The sequence below is a fragment of the Macaca nemestrina genome, chromosome 7, assembly GCF_043159975.1.
Source record: "Macaca nemestrina isolate mMacNem1 chromosome 7, mMacNem.hap1, whole genome shotgun sequence".
Taxonomy (NCBI): domain Eukaryota; kingdom Metazoa; phylum Chordata; class Mammalia; order Primates; family Cercopithecidae; genus Macaca; species Macaca nemestrina.
The window spans coordinates 174,843,385-174,859,507 of NC_092131.1; the positions used below are offsets into that span (position 1 = coordinate 174,843,385).

The 16,123-nt window shown below is 35.7% G+C and overlaps 1 protein-coding gene across 1 annotated transcript in view; it reads left to right on the forward strand.

Moving 5' to 3' along the window:
* The window catches only part of LOC105499088 (collagen alpha-1(XXVII) chain B-like), a 252,065-nt gene that overhangs the window by 85,648 nt on the left and 150,294 nt on the right, over positions 1-16,123 (forward strand). The window contains exon 45 of the mRNA XM_071099387.1: positions 1-16,123. This exon is cut by the window's left edge and continues 22,289 nt beyond it; it is cut by the window's right edge and continues 12,643 nt beyond it. The gene's annotated coding sequence lies outside the window, so the exon portion shown is untranslated.

A 16,123-nucleotide genomic window follows, 5' to 3' on the forward strand; every position in this document is an offset into this window, starting at 1 on the left:
TTAACAGTATCTGATAGGGTCCCTTCCATCTGGGTTTGAGGGCTTGCTTTCTCAGCTCTCTCTCCTGGAGATGCCTGAGACCAAGTCTCTGAATTTAGATCATGTAAGGGTCATTTAGTATAGGAAAAGGTGCTTGCTTACCTCTTAGGGTAAGACTGGACAAATTGCTTGAGTTACCTGCAATATTTGGCTGTGATCACTTCCAATAATGTAGAGTCTAGAAGCAGTGGAGATATTCCTAAACTCGTGGGTTGGCCTGTTGCTAACTCAAAAGGGAAGATTTGAGGAACCCCAGAGGTTGAGCTCATTGTCATTAAAGCAAACATTAGGCCATGTGAGTTTGAGAGTCTCTGATAGTTTTGCTAATTCGAGCTTAACATTTTTGTTTGTTCTTTCTATATTTCCTGAAGCTTAGAGTAATATGGACAGCAGCATTACTGTGTGGACTGGCAGAGCTGTACAAACCTCTTTATCATCTCAGTAAAATGGAGATAGTTTATACTTGTACTAGAGAGATAGTTTGGGAACACAAAACCATGTCAAATTTTGCTCTGGCAGAGCTGGAAATCTCCAAACAAGGCTTCAATCTGTCCTCCAAATAAGCGACCAATTACCATACATACTCAAAACCCACTGCAGAAGGTACTTACAAAATCTGTAAGTGTTCAAAGGGGCCCTGAGATTCTTGTTCATGCCCCATCTTTGCGTTTTTACCAAGATTATACTGGTAACAAGACACCGCATGCACCCTCAATAATCTTAGTAAAATTTCTCCATCAATGTTGATTGAGTGCAGTAGCCAATTTTTCTTTCCTTAGGTAGATAATTGCATATTAAATTTTTGAAACTTCCCATTTAAGGGTCCTCTGGCACTACTAAGCATCTATCCTAGAATGTGAGATTTTCCTCTTGCAATTTACCTGCAGATTTATCTTAGTAACTGTTTGCCAACTGTGGAACCAATTGTTGACATTCTATAAGAACCTGTTTGAACCTGTCAGAAGGTTTGATTATGAGGACCAGGATCTTAGTGAAGGTTCCATGCTGGGGCTTCCTGGTATCCCCTTTTGCATTAGTGTTTATTTTTATAATAGCCACATCTTCAGCAAGCTTTGGAATACTCAAAAGTTCTGTTATTTGCTGACCATATTTAGTAGAGGCTCCTGCTGAGATCGATAACCCTGCTTGTTCACAAACAAAACCAAGAACTACACACAAAGCATATCTGCCACCAGCACTCTCCTGTCTCACTGAAATGGACCAGATCTGTGGAGCGAAATGAGTCCTGTCATCTGGCAGATTTTCCCTCTGGTAGTGATTATATTATAAGGGTGAAGTATGTCACATCATATGCTATCTGATATTCTTTTTGTCTCAGTCTTAAAGTATAGCACATCAAAGAACAAGATGAAATATGGATTTTTAAAAAGATTTCTAATAGATCTATTTAGGGCATAGTTTGTGAACAAAGATTAGATAGTACACAGTTTCTTAAGGTAATGGAAAAAGATAGTAGCGATTTTGAAAGTATTGCCATAAGTAATAAAGATGTGAGGTGCTAATGTGAAGTAATGTTTCATAGAAGTTTAAGCCTCTATGCTGAAAAATATGTGTTTTCAATATGGTATATTTTCAGTAAAGGTTATCCAGCATGAGGGACTATGAAACTTATAAGGAGAACCTAACCTGCACCAAGCCAGCGGCGGCTTCCAGTAATTTAGCTGCTGTGGCCATTGCCGCTGGGTGAAGATACAGACTTCAATGAGCTGACCCCTGAGGATTCCCGTGAAATGCATTTAGAACATCAAGAGCTTGTGCCCAGCAGTCATATACAAACTGGTAGAGAGTTCTGTGAGAATTGGGTAGGCCTAAAGTGGGAGGTCATTGGATGGCTAATTTTAACTCACAAAAATCTCTTCGTGATTAGGTTCTTAGGGATCAGTTTTGGCTACCCATAATGTGGGTAAGTCAGAGAGATGGGCAATTTTGGAAAATTCAGGAATGTTCTGCAATAAGCATCCAAGGAAACCCAGGAATCCTCTTAATAATCTCTTAACTACTAGCCTGAAAAGTTTTGAATAGCTTGTAATCTATCGGGCATAAAGGATTCATCTTTTTAGGATAAATCACATCATAGGTAATGAACTTAGACAAAATTCTAACTTCTCTTTGGAAATTGTATGACCTTTCTGAGCTAAACCAAAGTATATAGGTAGAATAAGTCATAGAGCTTGCTTTGTCTTGGGAACACAGTCACTGGTCATTCATATTATCTATTGATGAGAGTGGAGTCACAGAGAAATATAGGGTCCTTGAAATCCTTGTGAAAAGTAGGAAGGTATCTAAGTAAATCTAGGGGGTATAGTTCAAGTATACTGTTGATTTTGCCTAGGGGTGTACCAACAAGTACAGACTATTTTAATACAAAGGGACTATAACAAAAAAGTAGAACACAAATCTGCCACTGTAAGATATGCAGCCTCAAGGACTCATTGAAAATAAGATGGTATTTGGGTGGGGTACAATAAAGAAACAGAACAATTATTCTATTTATGGTTCTGAGGTCCTGAACAAATCTGCTATCTCTGCCACTGGCTTTTTGAGCATGGGGGGTAAAAGAATTATAAGGGCCGGTACAAAGTTTTTAGCTATTATTTTAGGCCATTAGTCCTTTTTAACCTTTTGGTTTTAGAAGAAATTGTGCAAGTTGTGTAGCAGTTTAGGTGGATAAACCTGAGCCCTAACCCGGTTTATCCATAAGAATGTCAAGCACTTCCTTGAGATCTTCAATTTTGGCTTGATTTAGATTCAATAGTAGTTGTGAATCAATGTTCATATTATCTACGGCTTCTTTATGAGTTGGGGAGTCAGAGACTCAAGGTCTAGACAATCCAGATAGCATTTAATTTACAATTCCACCCACACAGTAACTTTCTACCTATCAGGTGAGTGAATGTGGTATTACAGAGAAAGAAAGAATGTAATTTAGTTAAAGTCCAAGGGTGACTGTAATGGGCTGGAACATGAGGAATATTTGATAGTTATTGCAGAGACCTACCATGTGAGTAGTTTATTTTCAATGAAGAGGTTGTGTAATAGTGATAAAGTTTAAGGCTGATGATATTTAGCACCCGTATCAGTTAAAAATTTTTCATAGTTGTCATTTAATATTTAGAGAAAGTTTTCTTTTTGACTTGAAAGATAAAAGGTTTGTGCTTGATACCCACTGGAAGTGCCTTGATTTATCACTTATTTCATGTTTTGCCCCTTTGATTCTGAGCTAATGCAAAACAAGTGTTTTCCAATTTCCTTACTGCTTACAGGTGTCTTTATCAAGAGACTTCCTTATTCTGGGTTTAATATCTGGGATAGGAGGATGTAATTTTATCTCTACTTTGATTTTTTTAAATAAAATCCTTTCAAAATGTTTAGTGAAGCGCTAGAGATCTGATAATGGGAATAATACTGCTCATTGTAGTTTTTTTTTTTTTTTTACACATTAAATCCTGGTTTTTTGGCTTCAGTTCATTTCTACAAAATGAGTAAAGATGCGTATGGGCTCATATCTGCTCAAGGTCTACTGAGTCCTTCCTAAGGATATTAAAGAGCCTATCTTTGCTTTTTCCAGTGGACACATCCTTTCTTTGCTTGCAGGACGAGATTATAAAACAATCTATTTTCACAGGGAAGACTTTCTGGGTAGCCTCCAAAAGACCTTGTCCAATGTCTTCAGTTTTTCTAAAATTCTTTTTTTCCTGTAAAATTTGAAACTCTTTGGTTTCCTGTGGTCTTTTATGTCACCACTGAGACTGACCCATTTTGCCTTTTTCATGTACTTTTTTGCATCTGCGGTTATCACTAAAATATGAACTCCTTGGTATAGATCTGGGAGCCCTGGATTCTAACTTCCTAAAGACGTTTTATAATCCTCTGCAAGTTTTCCTCTGTTCTGCCTGTGCTTTGAAGAGCCTTTGACAGGGTCTCTCATCTCAGAGTTAAATGGCTTAAAATCAACCACAGATGTTTCCCTGTTGTGAGGGTAGTTTAACATGAAGAGGTCATTGAGCTTTGGGGTTTTCTGGCTGTCTGAACGAGAAGAAAAATTGTACAGAGGGAGAGATGGGGGAGAGAAGAATAATAGGATAAAGTCTGTTTGGTTTGAGTTATGATTTGTTGGTATCTAAAACAGAGAGTTTTTTTTTTTTCTTTTGCCCTGGCTAAGAAATTTCATAAGAAAGCAATTTTGAATGTTTCTCAGATTAATTAAAAATGTAGATTATTGGATGTTTGGAATTTTGATCTATTTTTATTTTAATGCACCTCTTAAATAATTTTGTTCATATAAAAACTTCCCCCAAAGTGGCTGCTATAATTGTAAATCATCTCTGTTGAAATTATGCCATTTAAATAAGTATGTGAATGTGGGTTATATTATAAACATATGGAAGAAGAAGTCCAGAGGGTGTTTGGAAATAGAATGAGACTGGAGGCATACCCCTGAAAATGTGGTAAAACTCTGAAAAAAATGTTGCTTATGACCCCTTGGGTCTCTCAGTCTAATTTCCACATTGTCTAACTTTAGAACTGAAAGAATTTGCAGTTTCTTGGGGGGTGTCTAAGATTTTAAGAGGGGATTATTCTTAGAACCAGTCTAATGGTCAAGACAAGATTGAGGAAAATTGTCATAGGTTTTGATAAGGACCTAGGGAAAAATTTCTCCAAAGGACAGCAGGCTGAGAAGGAATCTTAGAAACTTCTCCATCCCTGGGGCTGTCTTGAGGGATGCACTCACCTGGGTCTCTCTCACTCTCTTCCCTATAAACATTCCTTATATATACACATGAAGTGGCAAAGACAAAGGCGAAGAGTAGCGCCACTAGTAATAAGGCAGTTTCACCAAAAATAAATTTTTTTCAAGTCTGATCAAAGTGTTCCTGAAAAGAGTTCCTTACTCTTAGGAGACGAAATAATCTGGGTATACTGGGAGTGCAATGAAAGTATATTGGGGCTCAGTCCAATTTGATTTACTTAATACACTATTGCACTAAGAAATAGTCCTGACCAGGCAGCTATAAAGGATATCTGAGGAGAACACTGAATTAAGGTTCTGAATTAAGGTTCTTGTGCCTAGGCTGCAAAGAGGTCTCAATCTTTATGGATCTTGGTGAGATCTCCAAGATTGTTCAATACTGAATTCCTAGAAATACAACCTGAAGAATATTTTGATAAGGCAAAGCTGAGTTTATTCTTAATGTGGTAAGAGAAAGTAATCCCCTGATAGATATTAATAACATTTTGGACAAGGAAGGACAATGTTAGAATATTTATGAGACTTTAAAGACTCATTTAAGATTGGTCTTTAAATGCCAGGGCTTGATTAGGATTTGGTAAGGATTATGGTAAAAGAGTTTACTGTTGGTGGTCACAGCAAAGATTTAGAGGTGAGGGATTCAAAAGGTCTTGGAATATAAGCCATTGATGTTTTCTGTTGATGAGCTAATAAGAATTTATAAGCCATTGATGTTTTCTATTGATGAGTTAATAAGTTTCTAAGGAAGTTCTTGTAATAATAAACATTCACAACTTTTGTTTTTCTGAGCAAGAATTTACTGGAATACTAAAATTATGCCAGTGAAAATAGTGGAAAATTTAAATTGGAGACAATTAGTCATGAGAGTAGACATGATTTTGTTTCTCACAGTGTCAGTTAACAGTTCCCCTCTGTGCAAATCCTTCAGTAGTTTACATGTTGTTTATGATAAACATCCATAGAATGGCCCACAAAACTGGACCTGGTCAAGCCCACTTTCTGTCACCTCTTACCTCTTAGCTACTACTTGCTGTTCTGGAACCACTGGACCAGCTTCTGCACCAGATTCTGTCTTGGCCCCAAGCATTTTTCCACCATCTCTCTCTCTGCTTACTCTTCCGCCATCATCAGTTGTCAACTAGGCTAATCTGGTACACTTCTCTAAGTATCAGTATCACCGCAGCATTGCTCTTTACCCGTTTTCACTGTTTTCAACACTGATCATGTAATATAAAATCTTATTTAATATTTTAAATGATTGTCCATCTCCTTGCACTAGAAGGTAAACATGCTGACTGTAGAGATTTTTGTCTGTGTCTTTTACTGCCCCAGTACCAATTCTCTGACTTTGAAGGAAATAAAAACTGACTTAAACCTGAAAAGAAAGAGCTAAATTGGCTTCCAATTCTTTGAAGTAAAACTTTACACTTCAAAAGAATTGCTCTGGCAAGGGAGAAACTGCAAGAGAAATTTCAACTTCTTGCTCTTCAAAGAGAAAGACAAAATTATATAAAATTTTGAGGAAGGGTGGCATTTAGGTTAAATTTATAATAAGCAGTATAGCTGGGTTAGGTGGAAGCAAATGGAGTTGGTCAGATGGGATTGATTTGATCAAAGCCAAGTAGAAATGATTGGAAGGATTAGAGAGCAGACCAGTTCAAGCAGTGCTTGCTGATGTGGACATTTAACTGAAAACTCATTTTGACCAATTTTGCAGCTTCCTGAGTATGGGGTGAGGATATCCTTTTCTTTAGGGGAGAATAGGATTTTCAGCTTCTTTTGTACATGTGATGATGCCTTTAAGCAAGGGTGATATTTTTCATTCTCATGACCAAAGTACAGACCATAAGTCTGAACCCAGAACACTATACATGGCAATCTAGGTACTGTGTGTGCCTTTGTAGGTGATTGCAATTTTTTCTTTATTTAAAATTTTAAGAACACTTGAAGAGTAACTTTTTACCAATCATTTTAAAAATATTGATTAAATGATAAAATCCCTTAAAAACACAGCTAATGAAAAAGATACAAAAAGAAATATAAAATATAGCCTTAAAGACACTGAACCCATAATTAAAATATTCCCAAACAATAGTGCTCCATGCTGAAATGTTTCACTAGTAAATTTTTACAAATATTTAAGGGAAAAATATATAATTTTCATTTTCTCAGGGTAGCTGACTTCTAGTAACTAAACATGACAATGAACTGTAAAAAATGGAATTTACAGAACATGGCTACTAGGAATATAGATCCAAGTAGCCTAAACACAATAATAGTAAATCAAATTATGTGAATTTTTTTTTTTTTTTTGAGACGGAGTCTCGCTCTGTTGCCCAGGTTGGAGTGCAGTGGTCTCTGCTCACTACAACCTCCACCTCCCAGGTTCAAGTGATCCTCCTGCCTCAGCCCTGCTAGTAGCTGGGATTACAGGCACGCACCACCATGCCTGTTTAATTTTTGTATTTTTAGTAGAGATGGGATTTTGCCATGTTGGCCAGGCTGGTCTTGAACTCCCGACCCCAGGTGATGCACTTGCCTCGGCCTCCCAAAGTGCTGGGATTATAGACATGAACCACCGCACCCAGCCAAAATATATTTTTTAAAAGGTCACTGCATTACAGTCATTTGAGGTTTACTTGAGAAATGACGGTTTTTGTTTTTAAACATTCAAAAAAGCATTCAGCACTTCCGGTTTCAGCTCTGATATGTGAAGAACTTGTATGTTATAATTACTGTCCTTATAACAAGATAAAGCAGAACAAACTGAAAAAAAAAAATCAGTTATTTAATTGAACCCATCAGAGAACTGAGGCGTCAGGGAAAGTTGCCACCCCAAAATCTGGGAACACCGATTGATACGCAGCTGAAATTTGCTGGAACAGAAACCACTGAAGCCACAAATTGATAGGAACATTTAAATAGCAATTTAGATGAATAGCTGGGCTGAATGTGGGCTAGAGTGAAAGGAAGAAACTCCTGGGGACCCCCACATTTTTGTGGGTTCTACCTCCAGGAACCTCAACAATTTCTCATAGTAAAGGTTTAAGAAAGATCCCCTCCTGCTTCAGAAAGGGGGAGAAGAGTAATCATTGTGAAATACACCCAGAGCGTTCTTCATAACAAAGACTCAACCTCCAGGGGAAATATTTTACCTGAGCCATATCTCCTAAGGGATAAGGGGAAGGGCATTCCTTTCATTCCAGCTTTCTCTAGCTTTCCTGTTTTACCAGTCAGGAAATAGAAAACCCACAATTGTCAGTAGAGGTCAGTGCTTCAAGGAAATAGATTGGAAACACAAGAACCAGAGAGAAGAGTAGAGAGGTCAGGTGGAGCTGAGGGAGAGGTTCTGCCACTGAAGGAATATTTGTGATGGTTATAACACCAAGACACAGGCACACAGAAACTTGTTCAAAAGATTATAGAACACTCTCCCCTACGTCTTACCACCCCACCAGCAGTGTTCAGTGTAATCGTGGATTACAGTTGAAAGAGAACACCAGTTCTCTCAGAGGAGTACTTAGGGAAGTCCAAAGTCAAGAGCAGAAACCAAAGACACTAGAGGGATTTGGCGTTTCTGGTGCCTCTAGTAACAGCAAACATTAAACAAAGCCCAATTCCTCATCAGATTACTGTAAATAGCACTCTAAAGCCCCATTTACCTCGGTACTTGCTACCGGATACAATTCACCAAAAAATTACACTGCATATCCTATGACAAGAAAAAACAGAAGAGAGAAAGCAATGAGCAGAACCAGATTCAGAACAAAGACGTTGGAATTAACAATAGGGATTTAAAATAACTATGATTAATATGTTAAGGACTCTTAGACACATGCAAAAACAGATTATATAAGCAAATGTGGAAACTCAAAAGAACCAAGAGGAAATGCTGGAAATAAAAAACACTATAACATAAATGAAGAATGCCTTCAACAGGCTCATAAGTAGATTCAGCACAGCCAAGGAAAGATTCAGTGATCTTGAAGATAGGTCAATAGAAATTTTACAAACTAAAATGCAAATGCAGAAAAAGGAAAGAATGAAGAAAATGCGACAGAACATCCAAGAACTGCGGAGCAATTTTTAAAGGTGCAACGTAGCTGTAATTGGGATACTACAGAATGGAGTATAGAGCATAATATATGTTTGAAGTAAAAATGGCCAAGAACTTTTCAAAATTAATAACAGACACCAAACCACAGGCCCAGAAAGCTCAGAGAACACAAAAGAGTAAAAATGCAAAACCAAAACAAAAAAAAAAAACAATAAAACCTACAAATATCATATTCAACCTGCAGAAAGACAAACACAGAAAAAAATATCTTTAAAGAAGGTAGATAAAACATCCTGGTCTTCTCATCAGGGGAAAAAAATCCTAAAGTAATGTAGTCAATTATGGCATATGGATATGTGGAGAGAATGGCAGCAATGCCACCAGAGATAGGAAAAAAATGGAAATCCTCTAAGGCACCTGCACAGGTGGGTTTAGATTAGTTAAAAATGTACATTGTAGCCAGGGTGACATAGCAAAACCCCCTCTCAAGTAAGAATACAAAAATTAGCCAGGTGTGGTGGCACACATCTGTAGCTCCAGCTACTTGGGAGGCTGAGGTGGGAGAGTTGCTTGAGCCCGGGAGGCAGAGGTTGCAGTGAGCCGAGATCGCACCCCTGCACTCCAGCCTGGGTGATACAGCAAGACCCTGTCTCAAAACAAACAAAAATGTATATTGTAAGTTCTAGTGCAACCAGTTAAATAAGAAAAGATAATTGATATGCTAAGAAAGGAGATAAAATGGAATCATGTAACATGATCAAGTAAAAGTAGAGAACACAGTAAAATAGAGGTCTTAAATAGTAATGCAATGACTAGAAAGCAGTTGCAAACATGGAATATATTGATCCAACTGTATAAATAATCACTTCAGATGTGAATCATCTACAATGAAAAACAGAAACCATCAGAATGGACTAAGACAAGACCCAACTAAATGGCTACAAGAAACCTACTTTAAAGATTTGAAAATAATAATAATAAAAAAATTAAAGATTTGGATACTCTAAAAGTAAAGGGATGGAGAAAGATATAACATGCTTACAGTAATCAAAAAACAGTCAGAGTAGCTATATTGATTTTCAGACATAGCAGAATTCAGAACAAGGAAGGTTACCAGGCATGAAAATTGGCAGTACATAGTGAGAAAGGGCCAGTTCTACAAGAATATCTAAACGTGTATGCACCTATTAACAGTGTCGAGATATACATGAGGTAAAAGTTGATAAAACTGAAAAAAGAAATAGATAAATCCACTATTCAGAGGTTTCAACATCCCTCTGGCATAGACATAAATAAGAATATTGATAACCTGAACAGCATTATCAATTAACTTGTTTGATGCTTACAGAGTACTCCAACAACAGAAGAATATACATGAATATACATTGTTCTGAAGCTTACATGAAATACTCATGAAAACAGATCATACTATGTGCCATAAAACAAATTAAAAACATTATAAATCATACTAAATACTCGGGTCACAGTGTAATAAAACTAGAAACCAATAAAGACATAGCTGGGAAATCTCAAAATATTTGGAAACTAAAAAACACACTTCTATATAATAGACACATCAAAGAACAAGTCATTGGAGAAAATAAAAATTATTTTCAACTAATTCCAACTGGACAATACTGGTTACAATTTGTGGGATGCAGCTAAAGCAGTGCTTGCAAGGAAATTTTTAGCATTAAATACATATATTAAGAAGAAAAAGATCAATAATCAATCTGAGCTTCTACCTTAGAAAAATACAGAACAGTTTGAACCTTAAGCAAACAGAAGAAAAGAAATAATAAAAGAATAAAAATCAATGAAATTTAAAACAGGAAAACAGTATGGAAAACCAAGAAAACCAAAAGTTGATTTGTTTAAAAGATCGGTAACATTGCTAAACTTCTAGTCTGGCTAAGCAAAGAAAAGAAAAAAAAGACAAATGACCAATATCAGGAGTAAAAGAGGGGGACATCAATATTGATCCCATGGACATGAAAAGGATAACAGAATACTAAGAACAACTCCATGCCCCCAAATTTGATAACTTAAATGAAATGGACCAATACTTTGAAAATATAAACTGCCACAACCCCCAAAAGGAAAAATAGGTAACCTGAATAGCAATATATCTATTAATGAAATTGAATTAATAATTAATAACCTTCCCCCAAAATAGCACCATACTCAGAGAGTTTTACTAGTGATTTTTACAAAACATTTAAGGAAGTTCTTCACCATTACTTCCAGAAAATAGAAACAGAGGGAAGACTTCCCAACTCATTACATCAAACCATCATTACCCTAACATAATAACCAGATAAAAACATTACAAGAAAGAAAAACTACAGACCAATATCTCTCATGAAGATTGACATAAAACTCCTCGACAAAATATTATCAAATTGAATTCAACAATGTATAGAAAAATTAGTATCATTATGTACATTATGGGATTTATTCCAGGTATGCAAGGCTGTTTCAACATTCAGAATTCAGCCAATGTAATATACCATATCAATAGCCTACAGAAGAAAAATTTTATTATTGTATCAGTAGATACAGTAAAAGCATTTAACAAAATTAAATATTCATGATTTTTAAAATCTCAGCAATCTAGGAATACAAGGAAACTTCCTCGACTTGATGAAAAAATTCTACAAAAAGCCCCACAGCTAATATCATACTTAAATGTAAGAGACTGTATGTTAATTTCAGGAACAAGGCAAGGATGACCTCCAATTCTATGCAACATCATACTGGAAGGCTTAGCTAGTGCAACAAGATAAGAAAAGGGAATGAGGATACAGTTTGTGATGGACGAAATAAAACTGTCTTTACTCAAGGATGACATGGAGAAAATCCCAAAGAATCCACAAAAGAAAAGACTGGAGCTAACAAGTGAGGATAGCAAAGTTAAAGGATATAAGGTTAATATACAAAGACCAATTGCTTACCTATAAACCAGTAATAGTCTATTGAAACTAGAAAAAAAACTATAATAGCACCATAATAAAAGCAAATAAAACCCTTACATATAAACCTAAAAAAAAAGAGGTTCAGGATCTATATGTCTGTATGTAGAAAACTAAAAAACTTTGAGAAAAGAAATCAAAGAAGATAAAAATGAACAGATATATTCTGTATCCATAGATGGTAGACTCAATATTATGAAAATGTCAGTTCTTCCTAACTTTATAGACTCAATGCAATTCTATTCAAAATCCCAGCAGGCTGTTTTGTAGATACTGACAAAGAATAACCAACACAACATGGAAGAAGCGCAAAGACGGAGGAGTCATACTACCTGATTTTAAGACTTTTACCAGAAGCTGCAGTAATCAAGACTTTGTGGTACTGGCAAAAGAACAGATACAGATACATAAGTTAATAGTATAGAATAGAGAGCTCAGAAATAGACACAAACAAATATAATTAGCTGACCTGTGTCAGGGAACAAAGACAATCTGATGCATAAAAGAATAGTCTTTTCAATTAATGGTGCTGCAACAAGGGGATGTCTATATGCAAAAACAGTGAACCTAGACATAGGTTTTAAAATGTTTCACAAAAATTAACTCAAAATCATAGAACTAAATATGAAATGCAAAACGTTAATAATTCTAAAAGAAAACAAGAGAAAATGTATGTGATCTTGGGTTTTGTGATGGGGAACACCAAAGACACAGACCATGAAGGCAAAAAAATGGTAAGCTTTTAAAATATAAGTTCTGTTTGGGAAAAGGCACTTAAATTAATTAAAAGATAAACCAAAGATTGGGGGGAAATATTTTCAAAACACATATCTAATAAAGGTATTCCAGTCAACTATATTGAGAACTCTTAAAACTCAGCAATAAGAAAACGGATGACCCAATTAAAAAATAGGCAAAAGATCTGAACAGACACCACACCAAAAAACAAACAAAAAATACAAATGATAAATACACTTATGTAAAGATGCTTAACATTTTCTGTCACTGGAGATAAAAAGTAATAAAATACCACTACACATGTACTCATGTACATGTACACAAGCACTACACACAGTACACATGACACATATTCACATATAATAGAATGGCTAAAATTCATCCAAAGCCTGATCATGCCAACTTCTGTTGAAAAGGCAAGCAACATTCATTGGTGGTGGGAATGCAAAATAGCACAGCCACTTTCGAAGACAGTTTGGCAGTTTCTTAGAAAGCTAAACATAGTGCTGCCATATATCTAGCCACTATGCTCCTTGGTATTTACCCAACTAATCTGAAAACTTATGTCCACATAAATGCCGGCACATGAGTATTACAGCTTTATTCATAATGAACAAAACTTGAAATTAACTAAAATATTCAATAGGTGGATGGATAAACAAACTATGATACATTCATACAATAGAATACTATTAAGCAATAAAAAGGATTAACCCATCAAGCCACACAAAAACATGGATAAATCATAAATGCATATTGCTAAGTAAACGAAACCAATCTGAAAAGAATACATACAATATTCTTCATTTTTGTAACATTCTGGGCAAGGCAAAATTATAGATATCAATGGTCGGCAGGGTTCGGGCAAAGGGGCAGGGATGTAATAGATAAATCACAGCAAATCTATTCAGTATGGTACTGTAATAGTGTAAACATGATACTGCGTTTGTCAAAGCACAGTGAACTTTAAAACACAAATGAACCTTAATGTACACAAATTTTAAAAAAGAATCAGTTAGGAGTTTGGGAGATCCAAGATGGAATATAGTATCTGACAAAAGAATCCAGCTGTTTTACAAATGTATTAAACAAGTTTATGAATAAGGTTGGGGAGGAAAGATAATGATTTAAGTAACTTTGAAAATGAGTGGAATCTGTAAGACTAGAGGCAAAGTGACTGTACATGAGTACTGCACTCTATTTGATAAAGTTGTTTTCTGTAGGTGTATGAGTTAGAAATTCTAAATCATGATACATACATATATTGGAATTGAACAAGTAAATGGTTGGCAGATGGTATACATTTTCTTATTGTTGGAATGAAAGGTTGCAGGCAAGAAGAAAAGAATGATTTGTGTTGTAATGTATTAGAGTTGGAAACAGTGTAAACTTATGTTTAGTTTAATATACAGACAGATGGCTACACATAGAAATATAGATGCATGTATTTACATAGTTATTGTACACCCCCATTTGTCAACTGAGAATGCCTAGAAGCAATGACACTCTAGTAACAATGGGCACACCTAGAACCCAGCCCTTAGTTTCTAATACCATCCTCCAATAGAACAAATCAGGGATCCTTGTAGAAATGGCTGATAATAGGACTGGGTAGGAAATGTACAAGATGAGCCTGGAGCATCTTATGGTCCCCGAGAGTAAGGAAGTACTAAAAGAATAACCTCACATTGGTGAAAATATGTCAAAGGGACTCAGGAACCAATCAAAAGAGCTTCCAGTGGTCAAATCTGGAACAAATTTTTAAAAATAAATAGCATAATGTTAGATTACAACCCAAAGTATAAAATATCCATGAATCCATATTGATGTAAATAATCAAATGGATAAATTGGGGAGAACATAGATCTTTTGTGCAGCATAATTTCATATAGTTTTTATAAATACTTTTGCCCTTAAGGAGGTTGAACTCCTTACTTGTCAAGTGTGGGAAGAAAGTTACTAGGCACAGTGGTGACTTTCTTTCAAAGAGTACAGGGTGGAAATGGGGGACGGAAGGGAAGAGTAACTGTGCGGGGAAGAAATCCGGCAAGCACTGTCTCTGCATGTTAATCAAGGTTACCATCAGTAGTGATAAATCATGTTGATAGTATATACCTTTGATATGATGTGATAAGAATTGCACTTTACCTCTACAGTCTTCCTTCCAAAAACCCATAAGATCAGTATCATCATGAGAAAAATCATCAAACAAATCCCACTTGAGATATACTCTACAAAATACTTGACTAGTTTTGCTCAAAACTATGAAGGTCATCAAAAAGGAAAGCTAGAGAAAGTGTGACAGCCAAGAAGACCCTAAATAGACAAGACAAGTAAATGGAATATGGCATCCTTTATGGGATCCTAGAAGAGTAATAGTACATGATGTAAAACTATGGAAATCAGAATAAAATGGGCTTTAGTTAATAATAATCTATCGATATTGGTTCATTGAGTGTGACAAATGTGCCATATTAATACAAGATGTTAACAGGAGGGGAAACTGGGTATAGGGTATTTGGGAACTCTGTTTCAGCTTCACTTTTTAAAAAATCTTAAACTATTACAAAATGTTTACTTCAAAAATGAATTAAAAATCACTCAATGTAATTCACTATGGTAACATAAGAGAGAAGAAAGTTACATGATCATATCAAAAGAGAAAAAGCATTTGATAATATATAAAAATTATTCTTTATAAGTCTCTTTATTGGAACTAGGAATTTATGGGAACTAAAAATTGAAAAAAAAATTTAATGAGATAAAGGGTATTTACAAAATAAATTAATTATAAAATTATTGACAGTGGAGATAGAAAAAGCTTTTTTATGAGATTGGGAATAAAAGAGTGATTTTTTTTTCTCATCATTTCTATTCATTACTATACTGGATGTCCTAACTAGGGGAGTACAGTCATAGAATAAGGATTGGAAATGGAAAGGTATACATTTCATTATTTACAGACAAGAAACAAGTCTGAACGTGATCAATTAAAATTAGGAAGTTAATTGAGCAAGATTGCTGGGTTAAAAAGCAGATAACTAAAATGTATTTCTATGTAAAATGACAAATGAAAAATGAAGTTTTTAAAAGATAACATTTTGGGGAACATCAGAAACATCAATACCATAGGAAAAAAATCACACAAAATATTATGAAACATTATGGAAAGGAAGCAAATTACCTTACAAATGGAGGCATGTAATATATTCAGAGTGGCAAATTCAATGACATATACTATTCATGTTAATGCTCCCCCAAATTCACTCAAGGATCCCAGTGCAAGAGCATTCTAAATCTGAATGCCATTTTTTTAAATGTTCAATCTAATTTCAAGAATTATATATGATACAGGCCGGGAGCGGTGGCTCAAGCCTGTAATCCCAGCACTTTGGGAGGCCGAGACGGGCGGATCACGAGTTCAGGAGATCGAGACCATCCTGGCTAACACGGTGAAACCCCGTCTCTACTAAAATACAAAAAAAATTAGCCGGGCGAGGTGGCGGGCGCCTGTACTCCCAGCTACTTGGGAGGCTGAGGCAGGAG